The 19,184-nt window shown below is 54.7% G+C and overlaps 1 protein-coding gene across 1 annotated transcript in view; it reads left to right on the top strand.

Annotated features, from left to right (window-relative positions):
* Window positions 1–19,184, top strand: part of GNG7 (G protein subunit gamma 7) — a 153,495-nt gene that overhangs the window by 45,710 nt on the left and 88,601 nt on the right. The window contains exon 2 of the mRNA XM_030760679.2: window positions 1,428–1,485. The gene's annotated coding sequence lies outside the window, so the exon portion shown is untranslated. The remainder of the gene's footprint in view (window positions 1–1,427; window positions 1,486–19,184) is intronic.

Below are 19,184 nucleotides of genomic sequence, written 5' to 3'. Positions count from 1 at the left end.
AACCCTATTTTTAATTGTTTGAGGAACCTCCACACTGTTCTCCATAGTGGTTGTACCAATTTACATTCCCACCAACAGTGCAAGAGGGTTCCCTAAATTTTTATATATTTTTAAAAATTTATTTATTTTTTGGCCATGCCACGAAGAATGTGGGATCTTAGTTCCCCGACCAGAGATTGAACCCGTGCCCCCTGCATTGGAAGTGTGGAGCCCTAACCACCAGACTGCCAGGGAATTCTCTCCCTAAATTTTTTTTTTTTTTTTTGCGGTACGCGGGCCTCTCACTGTTGTGGCCTCTCCCGTTTGCGGAGCGCAGGCTCCGGACGCGCAGGCTCAGCGGCCATGGCTCACGGGCCCAGCCACTCCGCGGCATGTGGGATCTTCCCGGACCGGGGCACGAACCCGTGTCCCCTGCATCGGCAGGCGGACTCTCAACCACTGCACTACCAGGGAAGCCCCTCTCTCCCTAAATTTTTTAACTGAGTTTTTTTTTAAATAAGCGTTTTAGAATAATTTTAGAATTTTAGAGGTGTTTCAATGAGAGTTCCTGTCTACCCATCACCTAGTTTCTCCCAGTGGTCACGTCATTCATAAGCAGTGCGTTTGTGACAACCAAGAGGTGGACGTGGGTACATTTCTGCGACCTCAATCTACTCTTTATTCAGATTTCACTAGTTTTCCCTAATGTCTTTTTTCTGTCCCAGGACCCCCTCCAGGATCCCACCTTGCATTTAGTTGGTCATATGCCTTAGGCAAACCCCCGGTGAGCTGGGCACTCTGGGGCACCCTCGGTCAGGGGGTTGGCTCAGCCCCCTCCCCTTCCTCCCAGGGGACCTTGGGGGTCAAATGATACAGGTGAACATCTTTTATAAACTATCAAAGGTCATGTGAACATCCAACCCTTTCATCCAATTCAGTTTTGGAACATGTGGAAACCTCATCAGGGATAACATTGTAAATCACTAGCAAATCTTTCTGGCAAATTGCCTTTGTTACATTTACCCTCTCTGCATTTTGAAGCATCCTATCTGTGCCGTCCTCAACGTCTGGCAGAGTAACCAGAAGGCCAGGCTCCCAGAGCAATTTTTTTGTTTGTTTTTGTTTTTTTGTTTCTTGCGGTACGTGGGCCTCTCACTGTTGTGGCCTACTCCCGTTGCGGAGCACAGGCTCCGGACGCGCAGGCTCAGCGGCCATGGCTCACGGGCCCAGCCGCTCCGCGGCATGTGGGATCTTCCCGGACCGGGGCACGAACCCGTGTCCCCTGCATCGGCAGGCGGACTCTCAACCGCTGCGCCACCAGGGAAGCCCCCAGAGCAATTTTTATGTCTATTCACAAGCGCACGACTCTTCCATGCGGACACTGCTAACACCCACCCAGCATTTCAGGGCCAATCGTGCTCAGCTAACGTGGTACGTTTTTCTTCCAGGGAGCGGACATTGGGTTCCTGAACCTCGGTGCTGAAGACAGCCAGGCCTCCAGCACAGGTCAGTGTCCTGAGGTTTTTCTTTTCTCCACGTTCAGTGTTTGCACAGGCCTTTGATTGGCGGTTCGGAGCCAGGATGAGTTAAGAGGTTGGGGTTTGCTGTCCAGGCGGCGTCCTCGCCGTGCACGCCTGCATCTTCCCAGCTCTGCTTGTTTCTGAGGGCTCGTCTTATCCATCAAGAGGGCACGGCAGCCACAGGGAACGTCTTCTGCCCTTGGCTCTGGGAGCAGGGGCACAGAGCAGGGAGACTGGCAGGGTGGTCCGGCAGGGTGGGTCCTAGCGCACCCAGGATGGGCGCAGAGCGGCGCGGGCCCGTCAGTGCCACCTGCTTCCCAGCTCTTAGCTTCCTCCTCAAGAGGCTTAATTGGGGTCTACGGTGCTTCACTCCATTTCCCGTTGGCGTGGAGGGTGACCCATCGATGGCCATTGGCCAGAGCAAAGTCGTGGGCTGCGACAGATATCTGAACCCCGTTACCCACTGCAGTGGGACAGCAGGTTGGGAAATGTGGCGAAGGCCTCCGGAAGATTAAGTCAGGAGCAAAATAAAGCTCAGTCCTGGTCCTTTAACTCTTGCTCGCTTGTTTGTTTCTGGTCTTATTCCCAAGAGGACTTTGAGTAGCTTTTGTGACGTTTGAAGAGGAAATAGCCTGAGAATGAATGAGGTTGCCCCATGGCCTGCCTGGTTCATTGACTGTAATTGTCAGGGACCACACTCCGTGCTCCTCTGATTCTGTCACAAATGTCTTTGCTACTTCCGTGGAGTTTCCTCTTTCAGGCCGTCTTTGGAATAAACTTCCGGTTTCTAACAAAAATACAGATGGATCTTTGATTCAGGTTGTGTTCAATGTAGCAAGAAATTTGAGGGAGATCTGACATCTTTATAACGTATATTCTCATTCAGTGTGTGTGTGTGTGTGTGTGTGTTTGTATAAAAGAAAACATGTTAGACAAGAAGGCAGACACTAAATGATTCCATTCAGATGATATTTCCAGAAAAGGCAAATCTGTAGGACAGAAAGGTGACTCGGGGTTGCCAGGGGCTGGGGCGGGAATGGGGAAGAACTGTGCTTGGGCACCAGGCATCTTACAGGGCGAAGGGGAGGGTCCAGAACTGCGCGGGGTAGGGGTCGGGGTGGTCTCCTGACTTGGTGAACTGACTACAGAATCTTTGAGTTGTGTCCTTCAAACTGGCCAATTCTATGCTGTGTAAAGTGAACCTCAGTAAAGTTAAAACGTATATATTTTAGCTCAGCTTGGGAGGGAGGCTGTGCCTGCAGACAAAGACCAGAAGCTGAGATTGGAACCCTGGGGTCCGTCTGGCCGGGTTATGCTCCGCCAAGGCCCCAAACAGATTCACAGTGTTAACTCTGTTTCACAAAGTCGCCAAGTGGGAGGGGAATTTGGAGAATAGCCCGGAGCCAGGCGAGGTCGCGCAGGGGGATGTGTCTGCGCAGCGTGCGGGACGAGCTAGCCCCGCTCAACCCTTCTCTGTAGTGTTAACATCTGAATTTAGACAACGACAAAGGAGAGGTAAGTCACCCCAAACCCCCCACCCATCGAGGACCACTGCTGACACTTCAGTGAGTGTCCTCCCGAATCTCTCTGTGAATTACTTCTCCCGCACGCATGGGGTTTTGGAGAAGTAGGATTTTCTGTTTGATGTACGCATTCCCTTGATGGGCATCTTCCCTCATCCATAAAACCTAGATTTCCATCTTCTTTCCTGAAGCCGGATGTTACAGATGAATTATAATTTATTTCATTAAAAAAATTTATTTATTGAAGCGTAGTTGATTTACAGTGTTGTGTTAATTTCTGCTGTACAGCAAAGTGATTCAGTTATACGTATATATATATTCTCTTTTCATATTTTTTTCCATTATGGTTTATCACAAGATAGTCCCTGTGCTATACAGTAGGACATTGTCGTTTGAATTATAATTTATTTCTTTTAAAATAAATTTATAATTGATTTAACTGGTCTTATTAGTAGGCTTTTTTGAGGGTGTTCATTTTCTTTTTCTGTTTTTCTTTTTTTCTCTCTCTTTTTAAATTTTGCTACGTTCTGGGGTGGATGTCCTTGTGCAGACTTCCTACATCCTTGGTTGCCCTTTGGGGTAAATTCCTGGAAGTAGGTTTGCCTTGTCTGTGAATTTAAGTCTGAGTGTTCTCATTTACATTTTTTTTTTGCGGTACGCGGGCCTCTCACTGTTGCAGCCTCTCCTGTTGCAGAGCACAGGCTCCGGACACACAGGTTCAGCAGCCGTGGCTCACGCGCCCAGCTGCTCCGCGGCATGTGGGATCTTCCCGGACCGGGGCACGAACCCGTGTCCCCTGCATCGGCAGGCAGACTCTCAACCACTGCGCCACCAGGGAAACCCCCTACATTTTTTTAAAATCATATTTTATACATTTCCTATGCAACTTGAAATTCACTCTCTTTTTTTAAAAAATTTATTTATTTATTTATTTTTGGCTGCATTGGGTCCTGGTTGCTGTACACGGGCTTTCTTTAGTTGCTGTGAAAGGGGGCTACTCTTCATTGTGGTGCGCGGGCTTCTCATTGCGGTGGCTTCTCTTGTTGTGGAGCACAGGCTCTAGGCGCGCGGGCTTCAGTAGTTGTGGCTCACGGTCTCTAGAGCGCAGGCTCAGTAGTTGTGGCGCATGGGCCTAGCTGCTCTGCGGCATGTAGGATCTTCCTGGGCCAGGGCTTGAACCCGTGTCCCCTGCATTGGCAGGTGGATTCTTAACCACTATGCCACCAGGGAAGCCCTCATTTACATTTTGACCTTCAGCCGCAAAGACCTCCAGAAACACAGCATTTCCCATCCCAGGGTGCGTCTCCCTATCCTCCCAAGTTCAGTTTTAGGTCCTGGCCAACCTGACAAGCCCAGGTGATTTCAGCTCTTGGGTCCCGGCGTCCTTTTCGTGAGCGCAGCCGTTTCTCTAAGGCGAATGGCCCAGCTGCGTCCTTTCTGTTGGGGTTTCTCTCCCAGCGATTTTTTTTTTTTTTTTTGGCCCCGCCACACGGCATGTGGGATCTCAGTTCCCTGACCAGGGACCGAACCCTTGCCCCCCTGCATTGGAAGTGCAGAGTCTTAACCACTGGACCACCAGGGAAGTCCCAGTGATGCGTTTAAATTCTATTTCTCTGTCTGTATGCCGTCCATTGCGAATTTTTTTCTGGGCGTGTCTTTGCACTTTGCTCCTTGTGGGTTTTGTCATCGGGCATCTGAAACGTCTCTTGCGCACCCACGTTCTCCTTTGTGTTTTGTGTGGCCTTCCTCCACATGTCAAGATTATAAAAACAATTCACCTGCGTTTTGTTTCTCGTGTATTTTACCCTTAAATCCTTGCACCATTTGAAATTCAGCTGTGCTAGTGGGTCTCACGCAGGCATGATTCTGACCCCCTGCTCCCCACTCAGGGGACACTGGGCCATGTCAGGGGACATCTATGGTTGTCATGACTGGGGGGCTCCTGGCATCGAGGGGGTGGGGGCAGGGATGCTGGTCCACACCCTGCAGTGCCCAGGACGCCCCCCACAGAGGAGGGCCAGCCTCCCTTTCAACAGTGCCCAGTGACAGACCGCTGGGGGAGACAGAATTGTACCCTGAGCTGGTGCCCATCGCCGGCCTTGCAGGGGTTTTCTGTTCCAAGGAAGCCTACTCTCCTGTACGTGCTCCTGGGAGGGGGGAACCTGGGCTTCTCCTGATTGCTTTTTAGTCTCATAGTCACTATGAGCACATCCTGTTTGCCAGGCCTTGTGCTCAGCATCGGCAGGCGTCCTCACCTCCAGCTCCCCGCAGCACTGGGGGCGGGCAGGGCGGTCCGCCGCCTTTCCAGGGAGGCCAGGGTGTCACCAAGCAACCCACCCATCCTGATGACAGCACGCTGAGCCGCTGCACTCAATTTCTGCAGACACCAGGGCTAAAAGAGGACCCGGAGTTTGGGGTCTAGGGCTGGAGACATTCCCCAGAGTGCTGCAGTTCCCACTGGCGGCCACTAGGGGGCAGTGAAAGTCCACGGGGTCTCTGGCGGGGCCGGCCTTGAGCCAGGCAGGGATGTTGATGGAGGGGGTGCAGGGGGTGCAAGGGGGCGCCCAGCTGTCTTCAGTCAACCCCTCGGCCCCCCTGGAGACCCGTGACCACCCGTCCACGTTCTCCGAGACATTCTGGTTCAGCCCCCAGGGTCCCATGGTCACCCTGTTCTGGGCACACACACCACACCCCCCTGCCCCTGCTTGCAGACCTCTGTGGGTCCATTGGGTGTAAGAGGGAGGCACAAGACACGGGCTCTGTCACCTTGGCGGGCTCACGGCACCTGCACCCCCGAACCCGCCCTGGCCCCAGCACCCTCCAGTGGCCGGAGCAGAGCCTGGACCAGGGAATGAAGGCCAAAGGGTGAGGGTGGGCAACTGGGTCTTGCTTCTGTGACTCTCTCCCCTGGTGCCTGGAGCCGGGCCAGCGGCTCTGGCCCCTGGGGGGCTTCCCCAGGCAGCCACCCTCAAAGCCTCCTTGTTTGGAATCTGCCCAGTGTCCCCTGCGGCACCCTCGGGCGTGTGTCACCTCCCAGTACAGTCACCTGGGCAGTGGCTGCCCGGCCTGGCCAGGCATGGGGTGACCCTCCCAAAGATTTCCTCCATCCCCTCAGCAAGGATTTCCCATTGTCTGCCCAGGCCAGGCTCTGGGGGACGCCAGTGAGCAGGGCGGGCAAAATCCCCAGCTCTCACAGGACTGATGTGTCAGTGAGAATCGTGGACCCATTTGGGGTCTCTCCCTCTCAGGAGTGCTGACATCAGGGCCTGGACGCTGTGGGGTGTGGAGCAGCCTCCCTGAGCCCCCGGTTGTGACAACCACAGATGTCCCCAGGCATCACCCAGTGTCCCATTGGGGCAGGGTCACCCGGGTGAGACCCCTGCCTCACTGATCCCTCTCTCACTCTGTCTTTGGATGTGTTTAGGGCTCCACTGGGTGGATTTTCCTGTTGGTTTGGAAGCTCTGAGTGGCCGCGACCACAGCCGGTTGGTTCCTGCCTCATGGAAAGGCTTAGCAAGTGTCCCTACAGCGTGGCAGCTGTCCCAGGGCTCTGGTGTGGGCCATCGTGGTGCTGGCTTTCCTTATGGAGGTGCCATCGTTCTTTGAGCAAGAGCTGGTCTTTCCAATATGGTAGCTGTGAGCCCCAGGTGGCAACTGAGCGCCTGCCTGAAAGGGGGCCAAGGTGGAAATGAGAAGATTTTGCACGGACTGGGGTGATTCTTGGTTGAGAACGATTTCTCAGGCACTTCTCCAGCCCTCCCGCCGATGGTGAGAATGCAGAACTCCGTGACCTCCCAACAGCGGGGTGTTTTTCTGATAGCCCCTGTTCTCCCGGGAGTTTGCGAACATTTCTGCTGAAAGCGCCTATTGGAGCCCTTTATCTTGAGAGAGTGGCCCTGGTATGGGGAGCAAACTCCAACCCAACGCGCGAGCCAGAGCGTGTTTCTTTCTCCTGGTTGGTTACCCACTTCTGATCTGTCCCGGGTGTGTTGAAATGCACATTATTATCAGTTCTCTCCACGGACAAGCTGTTCTCCTGAAAGAACTGCCAAGATAGACAGTTAAAAACCTTAAAACGTTCTGCTCACGGAAGGTCACGGCTTCTGCTGTCCCTGCCTTCCTGACAGAGAGCATATATGATACCTATGTAATTATGGGGTCCCGCGCAGAAACCGGCCAAGGGGGCCCCTGCTGCAGCCCACAGGGCTCAGAACCCTCTCCCTGCAGGCTGCAGCTCTGATTCTGGAGAGCAGGCCACGTGGTGCTTCCCATGGCAGCGGGGGCAGTTCAGACATGAGTTTGACCCCCTACAGCAGCAGGGTCTCATCCTGGTGATCCTGCCCCCAGGGGACACCTGGCCGTGTCTGGCGACGTCTGTGGTCGTCATGACTGGGGAGTTCCTGGCGTGAGTGTGTGGGGGCCAGGGAGGCTGTTCCACACCCCACAGTGTCCAGGATGGCCCCCCAGAGGATATCCCAGCCCCATGTCAGCAGCAGCCAGCGAGTGGGAGGAGAGACCCCTTCTCCACAAGATTCTTGCTCCCAGGATCAATCGAGGTCACTCTCTTTATGCTCTACTCTGAGTTATTACCGTGGTTCCCACCCAGGCCCCACTCTTCCGACCCTGTGGGCTAATCCCCTTATGGACTGATTAGTGCTGCCACCTGATTCTACCAGTCTGAGCATCGAGGCCCAGAGAGGCTCATGTCTGAAACAGCAGAGCTGGGCTTCCTCCCGTGGGGCAGCGAGAACTGGCTCAGCCCAGGCGGCAGCCAAGGCACAGAGACCCCTGTATCCCCAGTCACGGGCGTGTTGCTAGGCAACCACTTGAACAGTCAGCCTCCCTCAGGGCAGGGATGATACACACATGGGGTCGTAGGTGGAGTCACAGATTCAAGGCCTCGTTTGACTCCAAACATGCACAGGGTGACAGTCACATATAATAAGAAGGTGGGGGGCAGGGGAGGAGAGGGAGCTGCAGGAGGCTGAAGAGTGGCCCATTTGGGGTGGGCAGAAGGAGCTCCCCACACCCCAGGGCCAGTTCTCCACCCTGCAATGCACTGGCCTGACTCCATCTGAGCCGGTAGGCTCCGAGGACGTGCCTCTTTCTCCTTATTCCCTCCCTTCCTGCTTCATTCATTGAGTCAGCCAATACCCGCGTGCCAGGCCCCACCAGGCTAAAACACGTGTGTCTCTGTGCAGAAGCTCCCAGTACAGTGTATACAGTGGGTGTGTGTGACAGAGGACTGAGGCATGGCCTGGGGAGGGCCTGGGAGTTGGGGCGGGGGGCGGGGCCAGGAGGCTGAGGGTGGGTTGGGGACCTGAGCAGGTGCTGCAAAATGCAGGGTCACAGGGAACTGGGGTGTTGGGAGCTTGTTTCTAATTGCCATTGGTGTCCCCCCAAATTCAGATGTTAAAACCTACCCTCCAGTGTGGTGATAGTTGGAGATGGAGCCTTTGGTGGGTGTGATCTTGTGACTTATCATAAATACATATTTTGGACTTCAGCCATGGGTCCTGGCTCCCAGCTCCCAAAGCCCTTGGAATTTCCCGAGCTGTAGGAGCATCCCCTGCGTGTGACTAAATGTGACAGTGATTGCAAAACCCCAGGCAGTCTGCTCTGCCATCCCATGAGGAGTGTACTAGCTAGCCATTGCCGTGTAACAAGCCACCACAGGCTCAGCAGCTTACTCCTCCCCTGTCTATCGGGGCAGAAGTGTGGACATAGTGTGGCTGGGGCCTCTGCTCAGGGTCTCACTTGGCCTGGCCAGGGCTGAGTTCTTACCTGAGGCTTGACTGGGGAAGGATCCACTTTCAAGTTCTCTCAGGCTGTCGGCAGGATTTGGTTCCTTTCAGTCGTCAGGCCCAAGTGCCCATTGCCTTGCTAACAGCATGCTAGGGACGACTCTTAGCTCTTGGAGGACACTGGGTCCTGGCCCAGCCTCATGGTCTCCTCTGTGGGCTCCCTCTTCCCTCAGTCTCTCACTGCAGGAAGGGCCCTGCCCTTGGACTGGGTCAGGGCCACCCACGTGATTTGTCCTTTTGATCAACTCAAAGTCAACTGACTCGGTGCTTTAAGTACACCCTCCAAATCCCTTCTTCTGTACGAAATCACCTAATATGGGAAATGGTATCATGTTCACAGTCCTGCCCACACTTTGGGGTTGGTCCACAGGGGGCAGGGGTTTGGGGACTTAGAATCCTTATGGCCACAAAGGGGGAGAAGGGGGCATGGTCATTCCAGACCCAGCCACGCTGAGCCTCCACCAGGACCATGCAGGGGGTCTCTTTACCCTCGCCTTCCTTGCTGGAGGCACCGCGGGTGGGTCAGGGTTGGGGTAGAAAGGCGGTGCTTGGAGAAAGCATGCTTTGTCCTCGTCACAGCTAAACAAACCCATAGCTTCACCTGGTTTTATTTATTTATTTATTTATTTATTTATTTTTGCCGCAGTGTGGGGCATGTGGAATCTTAGTTCCCCGACCAGGGATCAAACCCGTGCCCCCTGCAGTGGAAACTCAGAGTCTTAACCATTGGACCGCCAGGGAAGTCCCCTCACCTGGTTTTTTAAAAAAAAACCTTTAATTTGAAATAATTCCAGATTCATAGGAAGTTGCAAAAACCGTGCAGAGCGATCTCATGCACCCTTCCCCCAGCTCCCCTCAGTGGCGGCATCTCGTGTAACTTTTGCACAAAAATAGGAAGTTGGCGTAGGGACTGCGTGTGTGCGGAGTTCTGGGCCCTCTGTCATTTGCACGGATTCGGCTCTGTTTAATTTGTGGGTGTGTAGGACCGTCACATGTCTGCAGAGTGGAGAGAGCTCTTCCTGCTGTGTTTGTGGGGGCTGGGAAAAACAGATACGAACATCTAACCTTGGGCGGCGCAGTGCCCCATGCTCGTCGTGCAGGGCTGTGCCTCTCTTTTCCCACAATTCTGGGCATCTCGTCTGCCGCCTTATTAGGCAGCCAGCCCTTCCAGTGGGTTTATTCTCTTGGGGGGGGGGGTCTGCAATTCTGTGGAGGCTCCCAGCACCAGAAGGCTCAGGTTCAAATCCAGATGCACCCCTCACTCACACGGGCACCCCAGGCGACTCACTTGCCCTTTCTGAGCACAGGGGGCGGGCCCACTGTCACCACCGCGGTCCTGGCATCCACAGGAGGGCCGCCAGAGGGAGGAGTGACGGGGAGGGCTGGGAGTTATAGTGAGGTACCCCAGTTCTCTCTAGGGGGCGAGAACCGTCCCTCATCCTCCCCTGGCCATTCTGCCCAGGCTCCGAGGACTGCTGAGACATCCCGTTGTTGGAATCAAGGCTTCCTCAACTTCCCCAGAGTTCTCTGCCATCTTCTCTGCGCCCTGAATGGTAGGCGCTCCCCAGGCGGTGGGGGCTTGTTGTGTGCTTCTTCCTCACGGGAGCCCATACAGTGGCAGCACCCCATGTCACTGCACCTCCCGTGGGAGGGGGAATTCCAAGATGGCACCAAAGACCCCCGCCCCCCTGGTGTCCACACACTGTCCTATCCCTGCTCCTCAGTGTGGGCAGAACCTGGAATGGACGGGATGCCACTCTGTGGTTAGGCTGATGTGATATGGCCCAAGGGACTTTATAACAAAGACCCCTGATCAGTGGACTTTTGAGTTCGTTCATCACAACGATTGTCTGGGTGGGCCTGACCTAATCAGACGAGGCCTTACAAGAGACCAGAAGCCTATCTAGAGGGGTCACATCCACAGAGACAGGAAGTAGATGGTGGGGGCCAGGGGCTGGGGGAGGGGCTGGGGAGTCAGTGTTTCATGGGGACAGAGCTTCAGTTTGGGAAGATGAGAAAGTTCTGGAGATGATGTTGGGGATGGTTGTCCAACAGTGTGAGTGTGCTTAATGCCACTGAGCTGTGTGCTTAAAAATGGTTAGGATGGTTATATGCTTTTTACCACAAGAAAGAGAGAGAGAGAGAGAGAGAGACCAGAGCAACAGCAGACACTCTCCTACTGGCTTTGGAAAAAGCAAACAGCCGCACGCTGCCCGTGGAGGAGGCCATGGGAGCTGAGAGCAGCCGCCTCCCAACAGCCAGCAGGAAAATGGGGCCTCAGTCCTACAACTGCAGGGAAGTAGACTCTGCCAACCAGTCAGATGAGCTTGGAAGGGGACCCTAAGTTCCTAGATGAGAGCTCAGCCCGGCCAATCCCTTGATTTCAGCCTTTTGAGAACCCGAGTTGAGGGCCCAGTTAAGCCACACCCCCGTTTCCTGACACAGAAACCAGGGGATGACAAAGGGTGTTGTCTTAGACCCTACGTTGGTGGTGATTTGTCATGCGGCAGTAGCTGATCGATACACCTACCCTGTTGACTTCCCACGCTCGTTCTGAAACTCACCTCAGCTCTGCCAATTAGAGATAATCATCTCCATGTCACAGAAGAGAAACTAGGAGCAGAGAGAAGCCGAGTGTTAACACGATAACTGTTCTGTGACATTCAAATTAGCTGCATCTGTCACCCAGGCCGGATCGTAAGCTCCTTCGGGTCAGGGATCTCTCCCCAACTGCGGGCCGGATGTTTAGCGAGTGAAAGAAAGAATGAGGCTCAGGGAGGAATCCTCACCTGACCTCCTGAGCAGAGAGATGAGCCTGTGACCAGGACCGGTGGCATGGTAGGGCCAGCGGAGAATGTACTCATCGTGCACCGGAAGGAGTGATGACCGCACTCTGACTCCCTGGCTGAGTCAGCGGCCGGGGCCAAGGTCTGAGCTCGTGAGCCTCCTGGAATGGGACGCGCCGTCCCTGGGTCCCTGACTAACATCCCAGCCGATTCACAGCTCTGCGCGGATGAGGGGCGAGCTCGGAGTCAGGGCCCTCTGACTGCAGGACTCACAAAGCCAGGCAGCCCAGAGCCACAGAGAGCCAGGCTGCCAGCTGTGGGCGTCCTTGGCTCGAGCCGGGGCTGCGGAGTGAGGACAGGCATGCAGAGTAGGTGGGAGGAGAGGCAGCCGCACACGCACGTGCCCCTGGCAAACCAGCAACCAGGTCTCCCGCGTCCCAGGGCCGAGGGGCAGGGCCCGCTGGCCTCCTCGACACTGTGAACACTGAGGCCAGGTTGTTCTCTGTGAGGGGTCGTCCTGGGCTCTGTGGGGTGTGGAGCAGCATCCCTGGCCCCCACCCACTCGATACCAGGAGCCCCCTAGTCGTGACAATCACAGATGTCCCCAGACATTACCCAACATCCCCTGGGGGGTAGAATCACCCCAGTTGAAACCCTGGTTGAGTGAGTTGATGGTGACAGCACTGCTTGAGGTGCTCCCTCTGGGGCTTCAGGGAGGCCTTCTTGGAGGAAGTGACATCTTGAGTTGAGCATGCCAATGCCCTGGAGCCGATTGGGGTGGGAGGGACCCTCCAGGTGGCGGGAGCAGTGTGTGCCTAGGAGTAGAGGCTGGTTCCAGGATGGCAGGCAGGGGTGCAAGGTGAGGCAGAGGGAGCGAGGTGGCCTCGGGCAGAGACCACCTTATCCTCAGGGCAGTGAGGAGCCATAGAGGGTTCCAGCCCCACCCATGGCAACAATCAATTGACCTTGTTTTCCAGATTAGGAAACTGAGGCACAGAGAAGGTGAGGGTGCCCCAGTCGCCCCCAACAGTGGTGGGCAGAGGCCCAGGGGGTTTCAGGGCCGTTTCTACAATGCTTGGGGGTGGGGCTGGGCACGCTGGAGCCAGGCCCAAGAAGCAGCACCTCCCAGCTCCGAGACCCCTGGTCAGGCAGGCATCTGCTCCCGCCCTCAGTTTCCCTTCGGTAAAACTGGGGTGGTAGCTGCCCCGGCCGCCCCGGGCTGCTGCCTGAGGAGATGAGGTCATCAGCTCTGCAGTCCGTGTCCCTGGGCGACACAGCGAGGGCTCTGGACGGATGGGAAGCGTGTCCTGTCACCCCACCGTCACTGGAGTTCTCTCACCCGAGCCCCACGCCCTTCCCCTTTCTGGGCTCTACCTTCCTTCTTCCTGAAGGTTTCAGGGGTCTTCCAGCTTCTCTGGTATCCATGGAAACCTGGGCCTGAGTGAGGGACCCCCAGGCCCTTCAGCAGGTTGCTGGAGAGCCCTGGACCCCTGCTCCCCATCCCAGGGCCCCTCCCCTTGACTGAGGGGGAGAAAGAAGTCGGGGAACCATGGGGACAGAACATGCCCCTGGCCCAGAGCCCACGCCCCTGGGAGGTGAGCAGCAGGGGTCCACCCTCTGCGGGTCCCGGCCCCGCAGCCACCAGGAAGGACAACAGCCAGGGCAGTGCTTCCATGTCCTGAGCTGACCTTGTTTTCCTGATCTCGGGGCAGGAACAGCTTGGCCAGCAGAGTGGACACGTCTAAGCTCAGTAAACAGCCAGGGAGCCGGGGGTGGGAGCTGAGGTGCCGGGTCCCCATGCCTGCCCACCTGCCCTCCCCTCCGTCCTTGGGAATTATCAGGAAAGCTCAGTGGAGCAGGTCCCTGAACCCTTCCCTTAGCACTCTAATGTGCTCAGCCACCTCCTGGAGGGTGGGGTGGGGTGGTGGATATGCCGCCTGGTGACGGTCACCTGTGTTGTGAGGCCACCAGGGTTGCCCTGTTTACGCATGGGCTGCGTTGCTGCACACACGCACACCCAGGACAGACCCAGGCTCTTGTGAACATTTGGAGCATCTTCGTGTGTGTGTGTGTGTGTGTGTGTGTGTGTGTTGAAATACAAATGGCATTAAATTCACCATTTTTAAGTGCACAGTTAAGTGGCATTAAACACATTCACATTGTCGTGGAACCATCCCCACCATCCGTCTCTAGAACTTTCTCATCTTCCCAAATAGAAGCTGTCCCCATGAAACCCTGACTCCCCAGCCCCTCCCCCAGCCCCTGGCCCCCACCATCTACTTCCTGTCTCTGTGGATGAGACTCCTCTAGGGACCTCCTGTGAGTGGAATCAGACAGTACTTGTCCTTCTGTGTTTGGCTTCTCTCACTGAGCATCATGTCCTTGGGGTCCATCCACAGTACAGCAAGTGTCAGAATCTCCTTCCTTTTCGGGGCTGAATCATTTTCCATTGTGTGGATGGACCACGTTTGTTTGTCCATCATCCGTCCATGGATACTTGGGTTCTTTCTACCTTTTGGCTGTTGGGAGTCATGCTGCTGTGAGCACAGGTGTACAGTTATCTGTTTGAGACCCCGCTTTCAATTCTTTGGAGTATGAAACATTTTTTTGTTCTGGTTTGACACCTTGGCCCCAGCGTGCAGGTCACCTGTCCACTCCCCCAGGACAGGGGGAGCCCAGTCTGAACTGCAGAATCAGGGAGCTGGGCCAATACTTGGCTTTTCCCTCACCTACCCTCACTCGGGCCCAGACACCCCTAGGAAGAAAAATTAAGTTTTTGCGTAAATAAATATGCCACGGTACAAGAATTCAAAAGGTGCAAATTGTGTCCTGTGAAAGTGGTGTCTCCCCTCCCACCTGTGCTCCCAGCTCTCAGCCTCCCTTCCTGTAAACAAGTGAATTACTGGTTTCCGGGTCTTTCCCCAGACATGCTCTGCATCCCAGGCACCCTTTGTGCCCATTAACTTTTGCAGGGCAAAGCTGTGTGTTCCTCAAAAGCCTCCACTGACAGGAGTGGTTCAGAGGGAGGCTGGGGCTGGGGGCCAGAGGGAGCTGTTAGGTCAGCAGGCCTGTGGGGCGTGTCAGCTCTGGATGAGCTCCCCTGCAAGGCGCTATGGAGCCACGGCGGCCCCACCCATCCCTCGCCTGGCCCCCTGCCTGTACACAGTGGATTTTTTTTTTTTTGGCCATGCCGTACGGCATGTGGGATCTTAGTTCCCCAACTGGGGATCAAACCCGCACCCCCTGCAGTGGAGGCAGGGAGTCGTAACCACTGGACCGCCAGGGAAGTCCCACAGTGGATATTTAATAATCATAACCTACCCCCATGTTATGGACTGAATGTTTATGTCCCCCACATTCATATGCTGAAGCCCTAACCCTCAGTGGGATGGTGTTTGGAGGTGAGGCCCTTGGGAGTTGATTGGGTTCGGTGAGGTCATGCAGGTGGAGCCTCTAGGATGAGATTAGTGTCCTTATACGGGGATGGAGAGGGCTCTGGTCTCTTATAAGGGGATGGAGAGAGCTCTGGCCATGTGAAGTCACAGCAGGAAGACGGCTGTCTGCAGGCCAGGAAGTAGGCCCTCACCAGGAACCCGCCATGCCAGCAGCCTGATCATGGGCCTCCAGCCTCTGGGACAATAAGGAATCATGTCTGTGGTTTAAGCCCCCCAGTCTGCAGGGTTCTGTGATAACAGCCTGAATGGCCTAATATATCCAGTCAAAAATAAAATTTTAAGTAGAAGCAGTCCCCCCAAGGCACTGTGAACGCTTTTGAGGACAAGAGTGGGTGAAGGAGACCCTCTGCTAACCAGAGGGGTGTTTGGAGGACGGACTCTTCCATAGGCTGTCAGAATGTGGGGAAGGGAAACTGCAGAGGGGTGATAGCGTCCTGAGACCACCGTAGCAGATGACCCCAGACTGGGCAGCTTAGAACAACAGAGACTTATTCTCCCACAGTCCTGGAGGCCAGAAGTCCGAGGTCAAGATGTCACAGAGGCTCAGGGGAGGGTCCTTCCTGCCTCTTCCAGCCTCTGGGGCTCCAGGCAGTTCTGGGCTTATGGACACATCAGCCCAGTCTCTGCCCCCATTGTCATGTGACCTTCCCTCTGTCTCTGTGTGTCTCTCCTCTTCTTATAAGGACACCAGCATTGGGTTAGGGCCCATCCTATTCCAGCATGACCTCATCTTACTTCAACTAATTACATCTGCGAAGACCCTATTTCCAAATAAGGTCACCAAACTAGTCTGCTCAAGCTGCCACAACCAAATACCACAGGCCGGGGCCTTAAACAACAGACGCTTATTCTCTCGCCGTGCTGGAGGCTGGACGTCCCAGATCGCGGTGTCGGCAGGGCTGGTCCCCTCTGAGGCCTCTTTGCTTGGTGTGAGGACGGCCGCCTTCTCCCCATGTCCTCACATGGTCTCCCCTCTGTGCATGTCTGTGTTCTAACCTGTCTTCTTATAAGGACCCCAGTCCCATTGGCTCAGGGCCCACCCTTAGGGCCTCATTTTACCTTAATCTCCTCTTTAAAGACCCCATCTCCAAATACAGTCACAGTCTGAGGTCCTGGGGGTCAGGGCTTCCACACAGGAATTTGGGGGACCAGAATTCAGTTCATATCAGTCACCATCTGAGGTTTGGGGTGGACATGAATTTTGGGGGCACACTGCTCAACCCACCGTTTGGGAGCTGGGTGGAACTCAGTAAGGGACTGTGGCGGGGGGGGGGCGGGGAGGGAGGGTAGGAGGGCGGGTCACAGGGGGAGGGGAGCCTGCAGCAGATAAAAGCCTAGTGGACCAGGCTCACTCTGGCCAGAGCAAGTCATTTAGCCAAAATGTAACCTCTACCCAGAGCGCGATGCCAGGAAGGGAGCCTTCGTGCCTTTGTAAATGAGAGTGGAAACCAGGGCTGGAGGAGGTCACCCAAGGTCACAGCACAGCCTTGACTGGACAGCATCTCCACCCCGCAAGTCCGTTCTGTGCACACTACCAGCTGTCCAGCCGGGGGTAACGATGCTGTGGAGACACCCAAGGGTCCCCCAGTGAGGCTGGCACCGTGACCCTAGAATCCCACCAATCGCTGGGACATTTCCTTGAAATCTCTTTTGCCTGTAATTGCTTAAACATGTTGAATTCTTACCCGAGATCTTTCCAGTTTGCTTTGAGGGAAAACCACTTTGACTTTTTCCTTCTTTATAACATGCTGATCTTGCAGCACGAGTGCCCCCTGGGGGTGCCATGGGCCCTGCCCTGGGGTGCAGTCGGGGGACGGGGTGAGGGCTGCTACTATGTCTGAGGGGTGATTGCAAGGTGGGGCAGTGATTGGGACACCTCGCATGTAGGACATGGAACAGGACAGTGTCCTGTAGCCAAAGCACAGGGCTGTGGGCTCTTTTTCTTTTACTGAGATATAGTTCACACAGCACACAGTTCATCCTTTAAAGTGTTCAATTCAGTGCATTTTAGCACCTAGTTGTGCAACAGCCACCACTAGCTAATTCTAGAACATTCCATCACCCCAAAAGAAGCCCCGTCCCCACCAGCAGTCGCTCCCCCTATCCCCCTCCCCAGCCCCTGACAACCATGAACCCACTCTCTGTGTCTGTGGATCTGCCTGTTCTGGACGTTTCCCATCAGTGGAATCACACACTGTGTGTCCTTCTGTGTCTGGCTTCTCTCACTGAGCATCGTGTTCTCAGGGTCCAGCCACGTGGTAGCGAGTGTCGGGGCTTCCCCCCTCTTCATGGCTGTGTAATGGTCCACGGTGGTGTTTGCTTTTGAAAGATGTTATGCGATGGACATTTCAATGGTACTGGTATTCTGATGTCTGTTGGGACCCCACACCCTGTAGGTTTTGGCCTGATTTTATTTATTTATTTTATTTTTTATTAAAAAAGTTTTTTTGGCTGCTCACGGCATACAGAATCTTAGTTCCCCGACCAGGGATGGAACCCTCGCCCCCTGCGGTGGAAGTGCGGAGTCTTAACTACTGGACCACCAAGAAAGTCCCTGGCCTGATTTTAAACAAGCACTTGCTACAAACTTGCTATAATGGAGATCGACAGTAGCAGACTTTTTGGTAAAGGGCCAGACCTTAAATATTTTCATTTGCAGGTCAGGCTGTCTCTGCTGAAACGACTCAACTCTTGTATCTTGAAAGCCACCAGAGACAATACCTGAGGGAGGGGGTGTGGCTACGTGCCAGTAAAACTTTACAAAAAATGTGCAGAGGGCCGGATGTGGCCCTCGGGCCAGAGGTCACCAACCACTCTTTAGGACAGAGGTTCTCCAGCGTTTTGGTCTTGAAGGCTCCAAAGAGCTTTTTTTTAATTTGGGTTATATTTATGAAAAGTTACTAGATTCAAAATTAAAACTGAGAAAAATCTTAAGTATTTATTAATTCATTTACAAATAACAAGAATAAGCCCTAAATGGCATTTTTAAATGGAAAGTAACTTTTTTTTTTTCCAAAACAAACAAAGAATTAGTGAGAAGATGGCCAGGAAAAGCCAGAGGCTTTCACTGCCCAGAGGTGACTGAGGACACGTGAGTGGCGACAGAACAGAGTGTCAGGATCCTGGGGCAGGACACTGGGGGGAAAACTAGGGAAATCTGAATAAAGTGTCCCCATGTCACTTTCCCAGCTGTGACAAACGCGCCCCGGGGAAGGGTAGTTGGGTGAGGGCAGACGGCACTCTCTCTACTGTCTTTGTAACTTTTCTGTAAACCCCAGATTATTTCAAAGTACACGTTTGTTGAAAAAAAACAGGACAGAACAAAACAACTGTGTGGTCGAGTGAGCACTCCACCGCAGTCAGTGGAGGGTGAGGATAGCGTCGGGGAAAGTGGCTGGAGAAGCCGGGGAGGGGGTGATGGTGGCTGGAGAGTGAGTGGCAGGTCAGACCGTCAGTCAGAATACCGACCCGGCGCGCAGCACAGGCCGAGGGTGGTCGTAGGTGCTGGCCATGGTGGTGAATGAAGCCCTGCCCTCCAAGGACAGCGCTGGCACAGACACCCAAGTAAACAAGAAGGACAAAACAGGACTTCCCTGGCGGTCCAGTCCAATGGTTAAGACTCCACACTTCCAATGCAGGAGACGCGGGTTCGATCCCTGATCGGGGAGCTAAGATCCTGCATGCCGCGCGGTGCGACCAAAGAAAAAAAAAGGGCAAGAGGAAGAAATCAGGAAATGTGCCTGGGGGAGCCGAGCAGAGAGATGAGAGCCCCGGGGTCCAGGGAGGTCTCGGAGGAGGTCTTGTCTACGTCCACGCTGGCTAGGGGGCTAGGGAGGGCATCTGACGCAGAAGGCAGGCGCTGAGGGTGAGGGAGCTCCAAGGGCTCCCTGGAGGCGGGGGCTTGCAGGATGGGAGGTGGGAGGTGGTGGGCAGGGCATGGACAGTCATGAGGCGTGACGGCCAGGCGTCCTGGAGAATGGCCCTCTGTCCAGGCTGGTCTCGTGCTTTTGATCAAACCGATGGGGGCCCAAGGCTCGCAGCCCCCGAGGCAGGGTCAGAGCTGCAGTGGCAAGTCGGGCTCAGCCCCGACGTGGCTTAGCCCAGCCTCCCCAGAAGA

This window comes from Delphinapterus leucas, unplaced genomic scaffold, assembly GCF_059928025.1.
Source record: "Delphinapterus leucas isolate spDelLeu-1000000601 "Yukka" unplaced genomic scaffold, BTC_Dleu_Yukka2 spDelLeu_asBTCV2_sq25, whole genome shotgun sequence".
In the NCBI taxonomy this organism is placed as follows: domain Eukaryota; kingdom Metazoa; phylum Chordata; class Mammalia; order Artiodactyla; family Monodontidae; genus Delphinapterus; species Delphinapterus leucas.
The sequence above is the reverse complement of the archived record's forward strand: the minus strand, read 5'-3'. Positions and strand labels throughout refer to the sequence as shown.